This window comes from Antechinus flavipes, chromosome 2 (genome assembly GCF_016432865.1).
Source record: "Antechinus flavipes isolate AdamAnt ecotype Samford, QLD, Australia chromosome 2, AdamAnt_v2, whole genome shotgun sequence".
Lineage (NCBI taxonomy): Eukaryota > Metazoa > Chordata > Mammalia > Dasyuromorphia > Dasyuridae > Antechinus > Antechinus flavipes.
Genome location: NC_067399.1, coordinates 523,230,436 through 523,251,491, shown reverse-complemented (window position 1 = coordinate 523,251,491; position 21,056 = coordinate 523,230,436).

The following is a 21,056-nucleotide window of genomic DNA, read 5'->3' as shown; positions in this document are numbered from 1 at the left end:
AGGCCAAATCAAAATTGGGGCTCCCAAACTGAGTCACTATCAAGAGCCCCAAGGACAAGGAGGAGATTGCAATCTGCAGCTGAGCTTTGGTGAAGCGGTTCAAAGAGGAGTTCTACCAAAGGCTGAAGAGCCAACAAGATCAGCTTGTTTAATTTTTGACAAGATTCTTAAAGATGAAGATATGTTAAATTAACATTAGATCAAAAATGGACTCATTCTCCATTTGGCACAGAGGGACCTAAGGTCCTGCTGCTGTTGCTACTCCCCTGCTGCTGCTGCTTCCTTTGCCCCATATACTGCTTTACCCACTGCTTCTGATCAGCCATCTACCTCAGGCTGTACTGTCCTTGATATTGCTAGTGGAAATCAGAGAAGCAATGGAGGTGGTCCAATCCCAGGGGATGGGGATGGGCCTCCTACTGGGTATCCATCCATCCTCTCTGGCTGTGGGGTATTCTAGGGCTGAACAGCATAGACCTTGTCACAGTTCTTTCATGAAGCTATAGTGGATATAGAGGCAACTGATGTTCAAGCTGAGATGCTGCTCCAGATCATGGAAAGCACCTTTCTCCAAGACACCCCTCCCTAATCCCTGGAGCCCTTCAGCCCTGACCTTTCAGGTTCTAAGGCCTGTTAGAAGAGATCTGGAGGCTCAAATACAGGCCAGGGACACCCAACAGTCCCTACTCCCTTTGGAGTCAATGTTGTTAGCCTGAGATCAAGGACGTTTAATAGCTCAAAGATGCAAGGCCTTCTCCAGCAAATTTCAGAGAATCTCCTCTTAATGAAAAACATAATTCTTTCTCATGAATATGAAGTATGGTGCAAACACATGCCCAGAACCCTAACTTTGATGCTTTGATGATAGTGAATGACATTGTTTGTGGGAAACCTCCAGCAGCAGAAGCAGTTCTGGCTCCAGACTCCCTGTTTTTCTGCAGCAGAAGCAGAATTCAGGCTTACTATCCATTCTCACCAACTCCAGACCATGAAGGCCCTGCTCCAGATACAGCAGTTGCACACAGAAACCCCAGGTCTAGTGCCCTGTCTTGGCAATTTGGGGGCTCCAGATCTCATCTCCCCTTGCAGGAGGTAATTTTTCAATATCTATAATGATACTGACTATATTACCTCTAAACACAGAATGTTCTTCCCTTTTCCCTCCCCTCCCATCTACCTACCTACCCCCACATAGACACAAACACTTCTCCATGTGCTCAAGGTCACCAGGGGTTTGTCCAAGTTGGAAATGATGGGTGCCTTTGGCCTTCCCTAAGAACTAGACTTTGTTCCAGAAGGTTGAGATTTCTTCCTTCTTGTTGTAGGAAAGAGTGGTCTCTGTTTTAGTTTCAGAACCATCTCCCTCAAAGAGAAATGGGGGTTTGCCAGTCTGGGGGTAGGATGAAATGTAGGAGTCTTGATGCCAAATAAGAATGAGCAGTCCCTTTAAAAACGGGAAACGATATAACCCAACTATTCCCAATCCCTCCACATATACATAATCACCCCAATGTTGAATATTAGTGTACACATTGAGATCATAAGGTAGAAGGATGGGGGGGCATCAGCCTCTGAATGTTAAGCCTATGCCTTTTCTACATCTGTATTCATTTCTCCCAAAAAAATTCTTCTTATTGTCTTTTATGCCAAAAAACCTTGTTTAAAGGAAGAGGTGGTAATGTAGTCATTTTATGAACTGGGATTAGAAATCATGATAAACAACAGGAGCCTCATCCCTATTCTGTGCCTCCAACCCCTATAAATAAACAGTATGATCTTCATTGTGATAACAAAAAATTATCTAGAGATAACTCAAGAAAATTTTTTAAAAAGAGTTAATACATGATGAAAGAAATATAAAACTTCAATGAAGAAAATAATTTCATAGAAACTGCAATTGGTCAAGTGGAAACATAAAGCTCCATGAGACATCAAGAAACAATTAAAAAAAGTCAAGAGACTAAAAAGAGAAGAAAATCTGAAATATTTAATTATAAAACAACTGACTTGGAAAGATTGTACTACTTGAACCTATAATTGAAAAAAAGAGCTTAGATATAATGTTTCAAGAAATTATAAAGGAAAATTCTCCAGATATCATAGAAACAGAAGAAAAGTAGAAATTGACAGAATTTAATCACTTCCTGAAAGAGATCCTCAAATGAAAACTCCTAGGAATATTATAGCCAGATTATACTTATATGTATGTAAGTGTATATGTATATTGACTATATATCTATATCTATCTATCTGTATGTGTATATACTTATACGTATGTATATATATATATGTGTGTGTGTGTGTATGTATATCTGTGTCTGTGTTTCTCTGTGTGTGTATATATACATATACATATACACACATACAAGGAGAAATTCCAGAAAGCAACCAGGACGAAATAATTCAAATCATAAATAACATCGAATTAGGAGCACACATTCCTGTGATAACATCTATCATTATAAAGGAGAAGAGGGCTTCAAATATGATATTCCAGAAGGAGAAGGAATTAGGATTACAGGCAAGAATAATCTATTAAGCAAAAGTAAGTATGATCCTACAAGGGAAAAATGGATACTTAATGAAACAATGATGAAAAACCAGCACAGTATAGAAAAACTGACATTCAAACACAAGATTCAAGAGAAGTATAAAAAGGTAAACATGAATGAGAAATTATGAGAAATTTAATAAGCTTAAACTGTTTATATTCCCAAACACAAAAATTGTATAAGAATTTTATCATCTTTTAAGCAGTTAGAATGAATCTATTTAGAGAGCATGAATGTGAGTTTATCTTGTTGGGATGTTCTCAAAGAAAAAATAGAATAAGAAAAAGGGATGTACTTGGCAAAAGGAAAGGAAGAATGAGAAAAATTATCTTACATAAAAGAAGTACAAAAGGAAGAATTTTTACATTGGAAAGAACAGTGAAGGAGTACACAAAACTTGAACCTTATTTTCATCTAAAATGGTACAGACAGGGAAGTATGCATGTACACATGTATATATATACAGATATCTTTGTTATAGATACACAGAGAGAGTTGGGTGTAGAAATTTATTTTACTCAATAGGGAAATAGGATAAGAAGAGATTAAGAAAAGAAGAGATTATGGTGGAAAGAAAGAAAATAAATTAAGGGAGGGAATAATTAAAAGATATATAGATTTTTCAGAAGGTTACAGGTTTTTAAAAGAAAAATAAAGATAGAAGCAGATAGGCTAGAGTTAGAACTCTGAATGTAAGTGAGATCAACTTACCCATAAAATGTAAACTGCTAGTGGAATGGATTAGAAACTAGAATAAAAAATATGTTTACAGGCAACATCTGAAACGTAAAGACTCTTTACATTTCAGATGTTGCCTGTAAACACAGGGTTAAAATGAGGGACTAGAAGAGAATCTATTATTATTAAGCTGACAAAAAAAAGAGTCTAGTTTGAATATAGTAATAATAAGGCAGAAATAGATTGCCTGGCTCACTTTCTGATTTATCAGAATTATTGCTATTTTCCAAAGCTATATGTTCCAGAAGAATATCTAATTTTTATCAATGGAGGGAATTTTGCAGTACCAATGAAATCACAGGTTTCACAAAGAGTTCTCATTACAATGTTTTATATTTAAAGTGATTTTTTAAAGAAATAAGATAGGTTAGAGACCTAAATCTTTGTCTATTGTTGAAGAGTTTAGCAGCTCTATACCTGGGGGAGGGAGCAATGCATGATAAGCATAAATTACCTGTAGCATACTACCAATTATGATGGATAAAAGTCCATAAAGAAGATATTGTCCAGAAAATTAACAATTTGAAAGGCCAGGGGGACAGTATACAGCAAGAGGAAGGCATAGATAACAGATGGGCAGCTTAGATTTTTGACATTCTCCCTTTTCTTTTTCTATCTTTCTAGTGCTCCTTTCTTTTCAGGTATTTTTCAACTCTATAATTCTCAGAAGACTAGCTAACATTTATATAACTAGCATTTATATATATATATATATATATATATATATATATTTGCAAAGTTATCCCATTTGATTCCTATAACAATCCTGAAAGGTAATGGAGACAATTATTATTTACATTTTGCAAATAAAGAAATGGAAGCAGAGAAAAGTTAAGTGACTTCGAGAATCACACAGCTAGTTAGTGCCTGAGGCAGAATTTGAGCTGAACTCTTCCCTACTCTAAGTCTAGCACTCTAACCACTATACCACATAGCTATCAAAAACAAATTAGAGAAACACACTTAGGCATAATATTTTCCAAAGTGTTCCATCCTTCAAAATTTCTAGTTGGTAGATATATACTGCTATACTTCAATATCCACCCCCAAACTCCCACCCTACTCTGAACTCAATCTTTTAATGCTCACCAAGGCAAGTATTTGCTCTTCTTATCTATTTTGGGTTATAGTTTCTAAAAGGAAGAAATACATTTTGCTTGTTCTGTTGAATACTGTGGGCAGGACTGACCATGGAAAAAGTGAGATTTAAAATTTATCTTTAACACCTTGGTAAATAATTTGATAAAGCTCATCTTATTGAGGGGCATTATAGTGGCCAGAGGGTCAACTCTGGAGACAGGAAAACTTGGTTTTAAGTTCTATTTCTAGTATTTACTAACTGACATTTAGCAGGTAACATGAATAAGACTCTTAACCTCTCAGTGTCTCAGCCAATTAACACTTATAAGTTCCAAATAAATACATGGTTTTATTCATTTTATTCATAAGTTTTATAGCATCAAGAAAAACATGGGCCTGACAAAAATATTCCTATTGCAATATTTTATTTCTAAAGTTCCCTTTTATGAAATTAACATTATGTTTTAGATGTGATTGGGCTCTTTCTATAGCCTTTCATGAATCAAGAAAAGTCTCTTGAAAAAAGAAAACCCCCAAAATAAGAACATTGAATAAATGCCCTGCTTGTAATGGATTAATTGCACCATTTGTGTGGGTTCATGTGGCACCATCTTTTAGGAAAATAGCCCCAAATAATTCAGGGTTTGTATGTGAAAATAATTCAACATGAATGCGTAAAATATACTTAGTATTCTTGAAGTAAATGTCATCATTGGTCATAGAAATTAAACATAATTAAACAAATAGAGTGCTGAACTTGGAAACAGGAAGACCTGAATCTCAAACCTTGTTTCTGACATTTATTATATTTAGGCACTCAGTCTACCTAGTGTTAGATTGATCCATAGACATCCCAGACAGTCATCTACTTTGTGTATCTTGCCATGTGTCCTTCTAATGTTCCACTTCTTAGCTAAAATAAGACTCTCCAGAAATCTTGCCTTTCCCTAAAGAAGGGAAAGGGACCTGTGTGTGCCAAAATGTTTGTGGCAGCCCTGTTTGTAGTGGCTAGAAACTGGAAAATGAATGGATGTCCATCAATTGGAGAATGGCTGGGTAAATTGTGGTATATGAATGTTGTGGAATATTATTGTTCTGTAAGAAATGACCAGCAGGATGAATACAGAGAGGCTTGGAGAGACAAGAACTGATGCTAAGTGAAATGAGCAGAACTGATCATTATATATGACAACAATGATACTATATGAGGATATATTCTGATGGAAGTAGATTTCTTTGACAAAGAGACCTAACTCAGTTTTGATTGATCAAGGATGGACAGAAGCAGCTATACCCAAAGAAAGAATACTAGGAAATGAATGTAAACTGCTTGCATTTTTGTTTTTTCTTCCCAGGTTATTTTTAACTTCTGAATCCAATTCTTCCTCTGCAACAAGAGAACTGTTCAGTTCTGCACACATATATTATACTTAGGATATACTGTGACATATTTAACATGTATAGGACTACTTGACATCTGGAGGGGGGTGGAGGGAAAAGTTGGAACAGAAGTAAGTGCAAGGGATAATGTTATAAAGAAATTTTTTTCCAAAAAAAAAAAAAAAAGAATGTCTTTAAAAGTTGGTGTATGTCTGCCTTCTAGTTCCATTATTATTAAAGTCCTGGCATCCATTGGAGAAGAGAAGTCTTTTCAGGGTATTACAATGAACTGTTCCAGATGTGACCAATTTAGATCTGATATACTCAAATTAGTCATGAACTAATTCTGTAAAAATGTCATTGTGAGCCTGTGTACAATTACATTCTTCTGTAAGGCAAAAGAGTTATCTATGGACTCGTTTGTCCACTACCAATGTTATTATTACTATTCCTTTAGTTCCAGTACCATGCAAGGACTCTTGCCAAGTCCAGCAGTTGTCTTCACTATATTCCCCCCCCTTAAATTCATCAAGTCCAGTAATTTTTCATTTACACTCGCTCTTGCATTCATCTTTTGCAGTTTTCATTGCCACTAAACCAAACTTGTGCATTTGCAGTAGACTTCTTGCCTTCAGCTTCTCCCCCTCAAACCTAGAACTGCCAATAACAACGATCAACATCTATATATAGCATCACTACGTACCAGGCACCGTGCCAAGCACTTTGCAGTTATTATCTCATTTGATATAATCCTGGTAGGGAGGTATGATTATTATTCTTATACAGATAAGGAAACCAAAACTAATAGAGATCAAATGACTTGCCCAAATAACTGTTTTGAGCTAGTTTTGTACTCAGATCTTCATGACTCCAGACCTGAAACTTTATGCTCTGTGTTACCTAGCTGCTTTTCTGTGCATACACATATGTATAGGACTGCCATAGTCCTGGTTATATCATGCTTCAGATCAAACACTTTCAAGGATCTGCTACAGCAAATCAGACATATTATAGGAGGATTTTTTTTTTTTTTTTTTAGGTAGGGCCTTACCCTAGATTTCACATGGACTGATTTCAGTGTGTGCCTTTTCAGTATTTTCCTTGCCTAATGAAGTCCAGAGAAAGGATAGGACATGGAAATCCATCCCAACAAGAATTAGAAACTGTCCAGAATAAAATTTGAAAAGAAAGCAATTCTCAGGAAAAGAAAAGCAAAAAGGACTTATCTAAAAAGGTAGAAGTGGATGCACAGGGAGCTCTCCATGGTTTCCACTTAAATCACAGTTTGAAGTATTTTAATGTGGAAGAGGGAGTAAGCATGTTCAGCAAGGCTTCAGGGATTTCAATGATTCCCTATCACTTCTAAGATAAAATACAAAATCCTGTGTTATTCAAAGCCTTTTAAAATCTGGGCTCCTCCTATTTTTTTCAGTCTTCTTATATTTTATTTCCCTCCCTTTGTGTAATCTTAATCTGACAACACTGATCTCCTTATTGTTTAGCCATCTCCAACTTCAGACATTTTCCCAGCTGTCTTTTATGCCTAGAAGTCTCTCTTGCCTAATTTTGGCTTCTGATCTACTTGGCTTTTCAAATCCTAACTAAAATCTCACTTTCTATAACAAATCTTTCCTCATCCCCCATTATTACCTTCCCTCTGTGAATTATCTCCAATAATGCTCTGTATATATTTATTTGTATGAAGTTACTCACATGTTGTTCTCCCAATAGAACAGGAATAGTTCTGGATTTTTTGTTTTTTGGGCTTTGGTTGTTTTATTTATTCATTTACTTATTTGTTGTTGTTGTTGTTTTGCCTTTCTTTGTGTCCTCAGAGTTTATTTCTGTGCCTGGCACTTAACAAGGATTTATTGAATGACTAACCTCAAAAGGCAGAACTAGAAGCAATAGGTATAGAAGTTGCAAAGAGGCAAATTTAAGCTTGGTAAAGATAAAAGGACTGGCTTTTCCAAAGGTCTGTTTCAAGGAGAATGGGTTTCCTCTCCCTAGAGGTTTTTCAGCAAAGGTTTGATAATCATTTGTCATGTAAATTATAAAGGATTTTGTTCAAGTAGAGATAGAACTATTTGACCACAGGGATCTCTTTCAGCTCTGAGGCACTGTTTCCTTTACCCCAGTACCTAGCAAAATGTCTTACAGAATAGGGACTTCATATGTGTTTGCTAAACCAAATTATCACAATTATAATCTATCAGTAAAAGGTAAGTGTTGAGCTTCGTAGTCTATGAAAATTGTACATTTTTTTCTTAGCAAGAATCCCATAGTTGATATTTTTACTGCATGACAAACTTTTCCCAAAGAACAAAGCTTTACTTCAATTTAGTCAGTTATTAGCTCTCATAAGAATGGCATCATGGTGGAGTAGTCTTGGATTAAAGAAAACCTATATTCAACAACCACTCCTGACACATATTAGCTGTATGACCCTGGTTACTTGACCATTTGACCTACTTATCAGACCTCTCAATATAGCAGGAAACTCTCTAAGACTATAAATAATAGAAAGGAAGTTTCTCACCAGAAGCTTCCCATAATGATGCAATTCAATATTTAATTTAAAAAAATACAACCACAAATAGGTGCATGACCAATAAATGCATCACTCTTCTATTCTTAAATTCATTACCATAATTCCATTTTGGCTTCATAATACAGAAATATTCTAGAGAAGTTCTTAACTTGAAGAAAAATATTACATTTTTATTTCCATATAAACAACTTCCTTTGTAGTCCTATGTATTTTATTTTATATATTTAAAAAGCATTATTTGGAGAAGAGATCCTGTACTTCAACAGATTGTGAAATAAGCCCATTCAAAACGAACAAACAAAAAAGATTAAAAACTCCTGGTCTATAATAGGCAATACACACACACTCACGTGCCTACACACACACACATAAAGGAAGAAGTTAGGAAAAAAGATACATAACTTTTTAGATGGGATAGAGATTGAATGAATAGTAATAGAGATCAAGTAAGGGAAGAAGGTATTGATATGACAAGAATTCAAGAGACAACTGAACAGAGGCTATTGCAATAATACAGAGACTCAATAATATATTTTAGAATATGTAATTTCATATAAGAATATACATATAAGCATAAAATTCATACCTATATAATATGTATTTTAAAAATAAAGTAAATTCAATAGTCTGAGTTTTTGTTTTTTCTCTTCTTTCAAAAACTAGCTATATCATCTTGCTAGACTTATAGAGGGGAGAAAAATCACTGAGAAATTCAATTCTATTTTAAAATGTGTGTTTAAATGCAATATATTCTCTCAGATCATCATGCTTTAATATTTTTATAATAATTCAGAAATTTAATGCAACATGATTAGTAGGGCAAATGCCTTCTTTACAAAAAAACAAAAATTGAACTTAATGAATTTAAACACTTTTATTTTGTATCCCAGCAACCAGTTTTAAGAGTAAATATCCAAGATATTTATATGTAAAAGCAAAATCAGCAAAATTCTTATAAAGTATAATCAGTATTACCATCAATGAAATTATCATACATGACTGAAGGCATTAAATTTCATCTGTCAGATAGTAAATGTTTATACTTCAAAAGCATTATTTCAACCATTCCTATCTCCTCCTCCTTAAAAAAAAAAAGTAAATTTTACACTTCAAACCTGTCTGTTTTTAAACTTTATTGTTGAATATGTTTGGTTGCTAGTGAATCAGAAATTTAGAGATGAGAAGGACCTTAGAATCATCTACTCCTACTCTCATTATAAAAATAAGGAACTTTAAATCTAGAGTGAATTTATTTGACTTACCCAAAATTATCCAGGATTGGAATTAGAATTCATGTCTTCTGGCTCCCTACCTAGCATTCTTCACATTGTACCACACTCTTCCAAAATCTAAAGTTCTAACAGGACTCTAAACCAAATTTTACTTGACAAAGGGACTTAAAATAATTAGGTTTCACCTCACATCTATCAGACTGACGAAGATGACAAGGCGGAAATGATAATTTTTGATTGGGCACACACATGCCTTATTTGTGGGGCTGAGAATTGTTCTAACCATTCTGGGAAGTAATTTGGAACTATCTCCCCAAAGTTATTAACTAGATATATCTGTTGATCTAGCAAAAGTACTACTAGGTTTTTAACACCAAAAAGAAGAAACAGGAAACGTATCTATTTGAACAAAAATATTTATAATAGCACTTTTCAGAATAGCTTCAAACTGGAAACCATGAAGCTGTTTACTCATTGGAGAAAGGCTAAACAGATTGTGGTATTAGAATGTGATGAAATATTATTGCGCCAAAGAAATGACAAAATGAAGAATTTTAGGGAACACTGGGAAGAACTCTATGAACAAATAAGAGTAAAGTAAGCAGATTTAGGACAATTCATACATGATGACAACATTATAAAGAAAAACAACTTTGAAAAACTTGAGAATTTTGATCAACTAAACAATAAACCACAAATCCAGAGGACTGAAAATTGAATCCAAGATGGTTTTCAACTCTTGAGTATAAAGTAATAGACTATTGAAACACATATTTTGGGACATGTATGTGGAATTTGTTTTTCAGGCCTATTTATGTTCATTTTGAAGGTTTTGTTTCTTTTCTTTTTTAGAAAATTGTCCAGTGGTGGGACATGGAGGGAAGATAACAGTGCAAAGATGAGATAATAAATACTTATTATAATTTTTAAAAGGGAACCAGAAAGAGATTTCTTTGAAAATGATCAGTTATTATACTTTTAACAATGATTGTTATGAATCCTTAGCATTAATGTGATAATTCCTGGCATTGCCATTAAATATATAATTAAATATATTCTAGTATATTCTTTATCACTGGACCAATCAAGCTTCATATAACTTCCATTGGCTCTCTTAATCAAAGAAACAGTGCAAATGACCAAATCTGCTATAGAATGGAAAAGGTTGGGAAATCTAGAGTAATAGTTTCCAACCTTTTTTGATCACACACCCAATTAGTAAAACATTTTAATCTTGTATTCACCAATAGATATTTATTAATCAAGCATATTTATTGTATATTAATAAAAATATTTGAGAACATATGGAACATTTTAAAATATGAAATAAATAATACAACAATGAAAATGGAATAAATAATATTTGAAAATATTATTGGTGCAAAATATTAATAATATTTTTAGAGAGCAATGTATTTGAATATGCTTCATTATTTTTGAAAATTCTCTGGGAATAGAAAATATAGAAGACAGAGTGGGCTTGTAAATATTAATTTATTGGTAATTGCTTTTTTAATTAATTTGATCAATATGGCTAAGCAAGTAGGAGAAAATATTATTTATTGTGATAGAATAGAAGCTCTTTGGTACAGGGACTTTCATTTTTAATTTTATATCACCAGCACCTGAGTTTATGCATTGTAGGAATTTAATGTTAAATGCTTTGCGCTTTTTGCCAATTATCATTTAAGTATATAATGTATATTTAAGTACACGAGAGGAAATTGTTTTGATTATATGAGATGAGCACAGAGGAACTTTTTTTAAGGATTCATAATCAATAAGAGTCAATAACATGTTGAGCTCCCAGAATTTCAGTTGGAATGAATTTATGTCCTTCTAATTCAATCAGAACCTGAAAAAGAATCTCCTATTTTCTCCTTCACTCTATGTCAGAGCTTAACTTTTTTTTTTTTTTTTTTTTGGTCATGGACCCACTTGGCAATCTAGTGAAGCCTCTGGCTTCCTTTTCAGGATACTTTTTTTAAAACAAATAAAATAAAATACATAAGACCATCAAGGAAACCAATTATGCTAAATATAATTATTTTTAAAAAGTTTTGCAGTCCAGGTTAAGGAACTACTAGATAAAGAGATTACCATTCCCTTTATTAAGACCAACTCCTCTACTTATATCCTTCATCTCAATTCCCCATATCTCCTTCAAGATCTAACTCTCTGGATTACCCTCTCTCTGATCTTCATGAATCTTATCTTTTCTTATTGCTAATCCTTAGTGATAATCTTAAAACTATCACTGAGAATTCCCAGGCATCTATCTTGCAGCTAGTAAAAAGCTCCATGCAAGTGTTATAACTAAAATAAATTTAGAACATCTTTCTCAATGGAGAGATGCCTGATCCTTTGAACATATAGAATCATAAAAGCTTATAGCTGAAAAAGACTTCAGAGGTCACCTTATCCAATTTCCTGAATAATGTATCAATCCATTTGATGATGTCCTAGAGACAGACTCTCTAGAAATAGGAAACTTAGTACCTCCCATGATATTATATTCTGTTTGTGGGCAGTTTTTGATTGTTAGAATTTTTTTCTTATATTGAGTCAAAATCTATCTCTATAATTTCCATTCATTGCTACTAATCCTTCTCTTTGGAGCCAAGCAGAATAAACTTAACCTTCTTTAGAATGGCAACTCCAGATATTTGAAGACAGTAGTCATTTCCTTTTAAGTCTTAATCTTCATCTGGCATGATTTCAAGTCTCTAGTTGAATGAAGAGGCTCTCACTTGCCTTCTGAATTCTGAGGCTGCCAAAAGGAATTTATCATTAAGTTCAAAACATATAAAAAGATCTCTTATGGATATTTTCTTTGAAAGTGTACACTTGAGTTTCCAGATGTTTGAATCCATTATAATTTAGCAGCTGTTACAAAACAGCTGTAGCTACATGCCCTGGATTTTCAAGTTTGTGGCCAAAATATAAAAGGAAGCTTTGGAAAAATATTGGTCCAAAGAGCAACTAAGTACTGTGGAGGCAGGAGTAGGGAGGAAAGGCAAAATGTCAAAATTCTTGGATGACACTGGAGAGAGATTGGCCAACTGGAGGATGGTGATGGGTTACAGAGCCTTTCACCTTTAGGTCACTGGTATACCCACTCAGCCTGTAGCATATGAAGGCTGAAACATCTGTCAGCTGGGTAGTGGCTTATGTGAATGAATTGTCTTTGTCTTTGCAGGGGGGTGTCTGTTTATCTGTTTACCAGAAAAAGTTATGCAAGCTCAGGGTACTGAAGGCGCCCTTGTATTGGCAGGAAGCCTTGTCTGGTCAGACACAGAGAAGCTACCAAGAACAGTGGGTCTAATAATAAGTGTGTGGGGAGCAGGGAGGAAGGGTGGTCTTGGTTGGCAGCAGTCTTCTGGATCTTTCTAATGTTCCCTCCACAGCAGAGGATGGACACAGCCAGAAAACGCCTTTGCTGGCTCCAGGAAACCTGCAGAGCTGGCTCATGTGGGTCCTGACCACAGTGGCCTCCACCTCAGCACTTCCTGCCAACCACCATGGAAAAATACCTTCTTTGTGATCAGGATTTACTGGTCATCTTGTTGTTCTAGCTGGGAAGCTCCAGTTACCCAATCCTGAGCTGGATATTTACTATTTCTCTTTACTCTTCTCTCCTTATTCCTGCACTGAGACTTGCTGGCTCAGCCCAGCAACAGCTCAAGTGGGCCAACAATCATTGGCTCTTGAGCAACATTTGGGTCAACAAAAAGTCACTTCCCTGGACAAATGGCCTTGCGGTGTTTCATAAACAAACTATTTGGAAGTTTTATACAAATGAATGAAGAAGGAATAACTTGTATGAATGAGCTTTCTTCATGGATGAAATAAATAATTCAGTAAAGTATATATTCTAGTTCATATTTTCCCCTCATCGTGGCATAATGGAAAACTAGCTGCAGTTAGCAGCTCCAGATATAGGAGTAATTCAATTTAGTGAGGAAAAAATACCCTCCTGCTGCTTCTTGTATTTACTTTCCTTTCCTCAACCTAATAATGCTCCTTTTGAACCTCCCTGCAAATGTCACTGATCAGTCAATAAGTATTCATAAAGTGCTTACTATTTGCCAAGGACTGTATGGATATTCAACAAGAACTAACACCTCTGGTGGAAGGGTTTGCCAAGCCCTTTTCAGAGCTGCTTATTCACCTTTGGTGTCCACCTGGCATTCAAAACTTTTCTGGGGCTCCATGAAGATGGAACATGTGCATGGTACACACCAGCAAGGGTAGAAGGTGAAGAAAGATTGAGGAAGGCTTCTACTATTAATCTTCTGAATCTCTATACAATCGAAGCTCATAGATTAGACAACACCTTTTTTGTTTATGTCTAAAATTTGTTGTTGAATGCTCTTAGCCTATCTGATGCTAGACAAAAAAAATTTCAGACAATTACAATTTCAAATTTAATTCTTAAATTAGAACCAAGGGGAATTGAATTCCATGTGCAAGGGAGATAAAGAAGTCACGATTCTAAGCAGATGTCTATATATTTTTTAATTATTTTTTTAAATAACTTTTTATTGACAGAACCCATGCCAGGGTAATTTTTTACAACATTATCTCTTGCACTCTCTTCTGTTCCGATTTTTCCCCTCCCTCCCTCCACCCCCTCCCCCAGATGGCAAGCAGTCATAGGACTGTTACAATATATCCTAGATACAATATATGTGTGCAGAATCGAACAGTTCTCTTGTTGCACAGGGAGAATTGGATTCAGAAGGTATAAATAACCCGGGAAGAAAAAAAAATGCAAGCAGTTTATATCCATTTCCCAGTGTCCTTTCTTTGGGTGTAGCTGCTTCTGTCTATCCTTGATCAATTGAAACTGAGTTAGATCTTCTCTTTGTCGAAGAGATCCACTTCCATCAGAATATATCCTCATCCAGTATCGTTGTTGAGGTATATAATGATCTCCTGGTTCTGCTCATTTCACTTAGCATCAGTTCATGTAAGTCTCGCCAGTCCTCTCTGTATTCATCCTGCTGGTCATATCTTACAGAACAATAATATTCCATAACATTCATATACCACAATTTACTCAACCATTCTCCAATTGATGGGCATCCATTCATTTTCCAGCTTCTAGCCACTACAAACGGGGCTGCCACAAACATTTTGGCACATACAGGTCCCTTTCCCTTCTTTAGTATCTCTTTGGGGTATAAGCCCAGTAGAAATATTGCTGGATCAAAGAGTATGCACAGTTTGATAACTTTTTGAGCCCCAAATTGCTCTCCAGAATGGCTGGATGTGTTCACAATTCCACCAACAATGTATCATTGTCCCTGTTTTCCCACATCCCCTCCTACATTCCGCATTATCTTTCCCTGTCATTCTAGCCTATCTGACAGGTGTGTAGTGATATCTCACAGTTGTCTTAATTTGCATTTCTCTGATTAATAATGATTTGCAGCATATTTTCATATGGCTATAAATAATTTTAATTTCTTCATCTGAGAATTGTCTGTTCATATTTTTTGACCATTTTTCAATTGGAGAATGGCTTGATTTCTTATAAATTAGAGTCAATTCTCTATATATTTTGGAAATGAGGACTTTATCAGAACCTTTCACTGTAAAAATGTTTTACAAGTTTATTGTTTTCCTTCTAATCTAGTCTGCATTAGTTTTGTTTGTACAAAAACTTTTCAATTTGATATAATCAAAATTTTCTATTTTGTGGTCAATAGTGATCTCTAGTTCTTCTTTGGTAATAAATTCCTTCCTCTTCCACAGGTCTGAGAGGTAAACGATCCTATGTTCTTCCAATTTATTTATAATCTCATTCTTTATGCCCAGGTCATGAACCCATTTTGACCATATCTTGGTGTATGGTGTTAAGTGTGGGTCAATGCCTAGTTTCTGCCATACTAATTTTCAATTTTCCCAGCATTTTTGTCAAATAATGCATTCTTATTCCCAAAACTGGGGTCTTCAGGTTTGTCAAACACTAGATTATTAAAGTTATTAGGTGCCTATATTTTTAATAACTATCATGTTCACCTGAATATAGATTGTTCCTACAGCTTTAAAATAAGGTGTTTTTTTTTAAGGAAAAAGTAATATCTGGATATTCAGTGGAAAATAACACTAATTATAGACCAAACACAGGTTTTACTCAGGTCAGATTTTTTTTGGAGTAAAAATTGCCACAACTTATATTTGGATCAATTCAGGAAGTCTGCTTAGTCAGACAGTCTTAAAACAGGTTCAAGGATAGTTTTGTGGCTTATTTTTTCATGGACTGGAAATAAATATTGAGGCTGTGCTAACAGGGAATGAAATGAAAAGTCTCAAGAGTAAAATGAGTGGTTTGAAATGCAACCACAAAACCTGATTCAATATTTGATTTTAGTTCTTAATTGTGTTGATCAAACTGACTGTTTTTTCCTGACCATCTGATTTGGCCTATTGTGACTATTTATTTAATTCAGAGCCTCATGCCATTAGCCTACTTCTTCCACTTGCTATATGGAATATAAAGTCTGACTACCAGTCTACTAAAATCTTTAGGGTCTGTCCACTTCCTATATTTTCTATTACAGCATTATATTATTATGTTTTTCCTGCTTACCTCTCATCCCAAGTTAATTTAGGCTGGTTGGAGAGTTAGAGTGACCAAAAATTTTTGGCTTGTTTAGAAATCCTTTGGATACTTCCAAAGTCTCTGTCATCTATTTCTGATTACTCCAAAGTTTAGTACTTTGAGTGCTTAGAGATCACACTAGAGTATCATACCTTGGGATCTCCTCTTACAACCCTCTTCCTAGGATCTTTTTGAATTTTATGGGAGGCACACTCTCAGTCTTTTTTTCCTTTAATAGTATTTTATTTTTCACCCCAATTACATTTCAAGACAATTTTTACCATTCATTTGTACAAAATTTTGAGTTCGTTTTTTCTCTTTCTTTTCCCCCTTCCCTTTCTTAAAATAGGAGAGGATTTGATAAAGCTTATACATGTGTTATCATGTGAACATATTTCAATATTAGTCACAGTTATGAAAGAAGAAACAGATCAAAAGGGAAAAAATCAGAAAAAAAATGCTTCAATATGCATTCAGAGTCCATTGATTTTTGAAATCTGGACATGGATGGTATTTTCCTTCATGAATCTTTTGCACTTGTTCATTGTGTTGCTGAGAAGAGCTGAGTCATTTATAGTTGATCATCACACAATGTTGCTGAAATTGTAAACAATGTTCTCCTGGATCTTTCACTCTGCATTAGTTTGTATAAGTCCTTTCAGATTTTTTTGAACTCCTGTGGATCAAGAAAATAGTGACCACACTTTTCCCCAGATCACATCACCTTTAAGAAAACCAAAAACTTCTAACCTCCCTAAACTAGCTCTGAAAACAGCTGTGTGAGAAATTATGAAACTTGAGATAGTTCTCCCCTCCTTCCCCATGCTGGGAACAGAAACCAATCTTAACATAAAATTCAAAATCAAGAAATAGGAAAGAACAAACAACAACAACAAAAGAATCTGAATATAAAAAGATACTATGTTGACAGGAAATATTAAGATAATAAATTCAGAAGAAGGCAATTAATTCAAAACAGCTACAAGCAAAACCTCAAAGAAAAATGTGAATTAAACAGAGTCCAAAAAGAATTACTGGAAAAGCTAAAAATAATGAATTTCAAAATCAAAAAATAGTAGTAGAAAAAATTATGTAAACAAACAAGAATAAAATAAGAAAATTATTAAAAGACAATTAAAAGTTTCACAAAAGACACACAAAAAATACAGAAGATAATAATTCCTTAAAAAATAAGAATTGGCCAAATGCAACAGAAAGTACAAAAGCTCACTGGAGAAGATAATTAAAAATCAGAATTGAAAAAGTGAAACTTGTGATTCTATGAGACATTAAGAAACAATAAAACAAAATTGAAAGAATAAAATAATACAAGAAAATGTGAAATATCTTAGTGCAAAAATAACTGATCTAGAAAACTGATTAAGGAAAAATAATTTAAGAATTCTTGGAAAACCTGACATTCATCATCAAAGAAAAATTTTAAACATTGCATTTCAAAATTAATGAAAACTTCCCTGATATCCTAGAACTAGAAGTTAAAATAAAAATGGAAAGAATGCATTGATCACCACCTGATCCCCAAGTGAAAACTTTCAGAAACATTACAGCCAAACTTCAGAGTTCCCAAGTCAAAAGAGAAAATATTTCAAATGGCTAGGAAAAAACCATTTAAAAACTGTGAAACTACAGTCAGAATCATACAATAATTAGTAGCTATTATGTTAAAGGAGCAAAAAGCTTAGAATATGTTATTCTGAAGACATAAGAGTTAGGATTACAAGCAAAATTAATATACCCAGGAAAACTGAATGTAAACATTTGAGAGGGAAAATGGATATTTAATAAAATGCAGGACTTTCTAGCATTCCTAATGAAAACCTCAGATTTGAATAGAAATTTGACTTTTTAATACAAGATTCAAGAAGCATAAAAAGATAAACATGAAAGAAATCATAAGAGATTTAAGGTTAAATCTTTCTCTTTCTATGTGGGAAGATGATTAATCTAAGAATTTTATCATTATTACAAAAATTAAAAGGATTCTGAATAGAAAGAGGTTGTGGGAGGGGGTTGATTATGTTAGGATGATTAAAAGAAATGTATAAGTGAGAACAATGGATGCTCTGGTAGAAGAGAGAAGTGAGAAAAGAATGGAGGATATTATTTCACATAAAAGAGGTATAAATGAAGAGTTTTTACAGGGGAGGGGGAAATGACTGGGATATACTATGCAGTGCTTGAATCTCACATTTAAATAGATACAAACAGGGAAAAAAAAAATATATATATATATATATCACATATTCAATTAGTAATAGAAATCTTTCTAACCAACAGGGAAAAAGGAGGGGGAGGACAGAAGAGAAAAGGAGGAGGTTGATACAAGGGAGAATGGATGAAAGAAGACTGGTTAGACTTTAGAGAAGGAATACAATTTAAAAAAGGGAAAGAGAAGGATAAACAGAAGAAAATAAGATGGAGGAAAATGCAGAGTTAGTAATTGAGAATATGAATGGAATCAATTCATCTATAAAGCAGAAGTGGATAGCAGAATGGATTGGAAACCAGAATCCAGCAATACATTGTTTACAGGAAATATACTCCAAAAAAGAGATACACATGAGTTGGAACAGAATTTATTATTGTTTCAGTTTAGGAGTACAAAAATGCTGGGGTAGTAATCATGATTTTAGACAAAGTAAAAGTAAAAAATATACAACATTAAAAGGAATAAGAAGAAAAACTATATATTTCTAAAAGTAACCATAGACAATGAGGTTATATCAATTCTAAATATATGTGCACAAAATGACATAACATTCATATTCTAAAAGGAAAATTTAAATGAATTACAAAAGGAAATAGTAAAACCATACTAGTGAGAGATCTCAATACTAGATAAATTTGACCATAAAATAAATAAGAAAGAAATAAGGAGATGAATCGAATGTTTAAAAAGTTAGATATTATAGAAATCTTGAGAAAAAGGAACTAATAGAAAGGAGTATACTCTTTTCTCAGCTGTTCATGGCACTTTTAGAAAAATTGACCATCTATTTATTCCAGCTATCATGGCATAAAACCTCACAACCAAATGCAGAAAAGCAAAAATATTAAATGCATCTTTTCTATACCACAATGCAATAAAATTACATTCAAGAAAGGGCCATGGAAGATTAAAAATTAATTTAAAAAATTATTTAATCCTAAAGAAGAAATGTGTCAAAGAACAAACCATAGAAATTACTGCTGATTTTATTAAAGACAATTACAGCAGTGAAACAATATAGCAAAATTTATAGATTACAAAGTAGTACTTGATGGGAAAATTATGTCTCTAAATACTTACATTAATAAAAGGGAGGGAAAGGACATTAATAATTGAATATGTACCTAAAAAGACTAGGAAAAAGAACAAATTAAAAATCTTCAGTTACACCAAAATAGACATCCCCAAAATCAAGTGAAAGAGTAAAAATTTTAAGTGTGAATAGACCATCAAATAAAAATATTAAAGCAATTATTAGAACCCATTTTGTCCAATTATATGCTAGTAAAATGGATAACCTTAGTGAAATGGATGAATATCTTAAAAACATAAACTTCCCAGATTTTACAGAAAAGGAAACTATCTTAGAAAAAGAAATTGAGCAAACCATCAATGATCTCTCTAAGAAAAAATTCCCAACACTAGATGGATTTACAAGTGAATTCTACCAAACTTTATTATTATTATTATCATTTAAACTTTATTAAAGTTTTTTTATTTACAAAATATATGAATGGGTAATTTTTCAACATTGACCCTTGCAAAACCTTCTATTCCAAATTTCCCCCTCCTTTCCCCCACCCCCTCTCATAGTGGCAGGTAGACCAATACATGTTAAATATGTTAAAATATATTTTCAATCCAATATATGTGCATATATATATGTAGTTATACAGTTATCTTGCTGCATAAGAAAAATTGGATTAAAAAGGGAAATTCAATTTCTCAGAAAACAAAATGCAAGCAAACAACAACAGAAAGAGTGAAAATGCTGTGTTGTGGTCTACACTCAGTTCCATTGTCCTCTCTCTGGGTGTAAATGGCTCTCTTCCTCAGTGAACAACTGGAACTGGTTTGCATCATCGCATTGTTGAAGAGAGCCACATCCATCAGAATTGATCATTGTATAGTCTTGTTGTTACCATGTATAATGATCTCTTGGTTCTACTCATTTCACTCAGCATCAGTTCATGTAAGTCTCTCCAGACCACTCTGAAATTGTTTCTTACAGAACAGTAATATTCCATAACATTCATATTTATTTATTCAGCCATTCTCCAATTGATGGGCATCCACTCAGTTTCCAATTTCTTGCCACTACAAAGAAGGTTGCCACAAACATTTTTTGCACATGTGGGTCCCTTTCCCTCCTTTAATATCTCTTTGGGATATAAGCTCAGTAGAAGCACTGCTGGGTCAAGCAAAGAGTATGCACAGTTTGATAACTTTTTGAGCATGGTTCCAAATTGCTCTCTAGAATGGTTGGATCTGTTCACAGTTCCACCAGCAATGTATCAGTGTCCCAGTTTTCTTACATTCCCTCCAACATTCATCATTATCTTTTCCTATTATCTTAGCCAACCTGAGAGGTGTGTATCTCAGAGTTGTCTTAATTTGCATTTCTCCAATCAATAATGATTTGGAACACCTTTTCATATGGGTAGAAGTAGTTTCAATTTCTTCATCTGAAAACTGTCTGTTCATATCCTTTAACCATTTATCAATTGGAGAATGGCTTGTTTTCTTATAAATTTGAATCAATTCTCTATATATTTTAGAAATGAGTCCTTTATCAGAACCTTTGAATGTAAAAATGTTTTACCAGTTTCTTGCTTCCCTTCTAATATTGTCTGCATTACTTTTGTTTATACAAAACCTTTTTAACGTAATGTAATCAAACTTA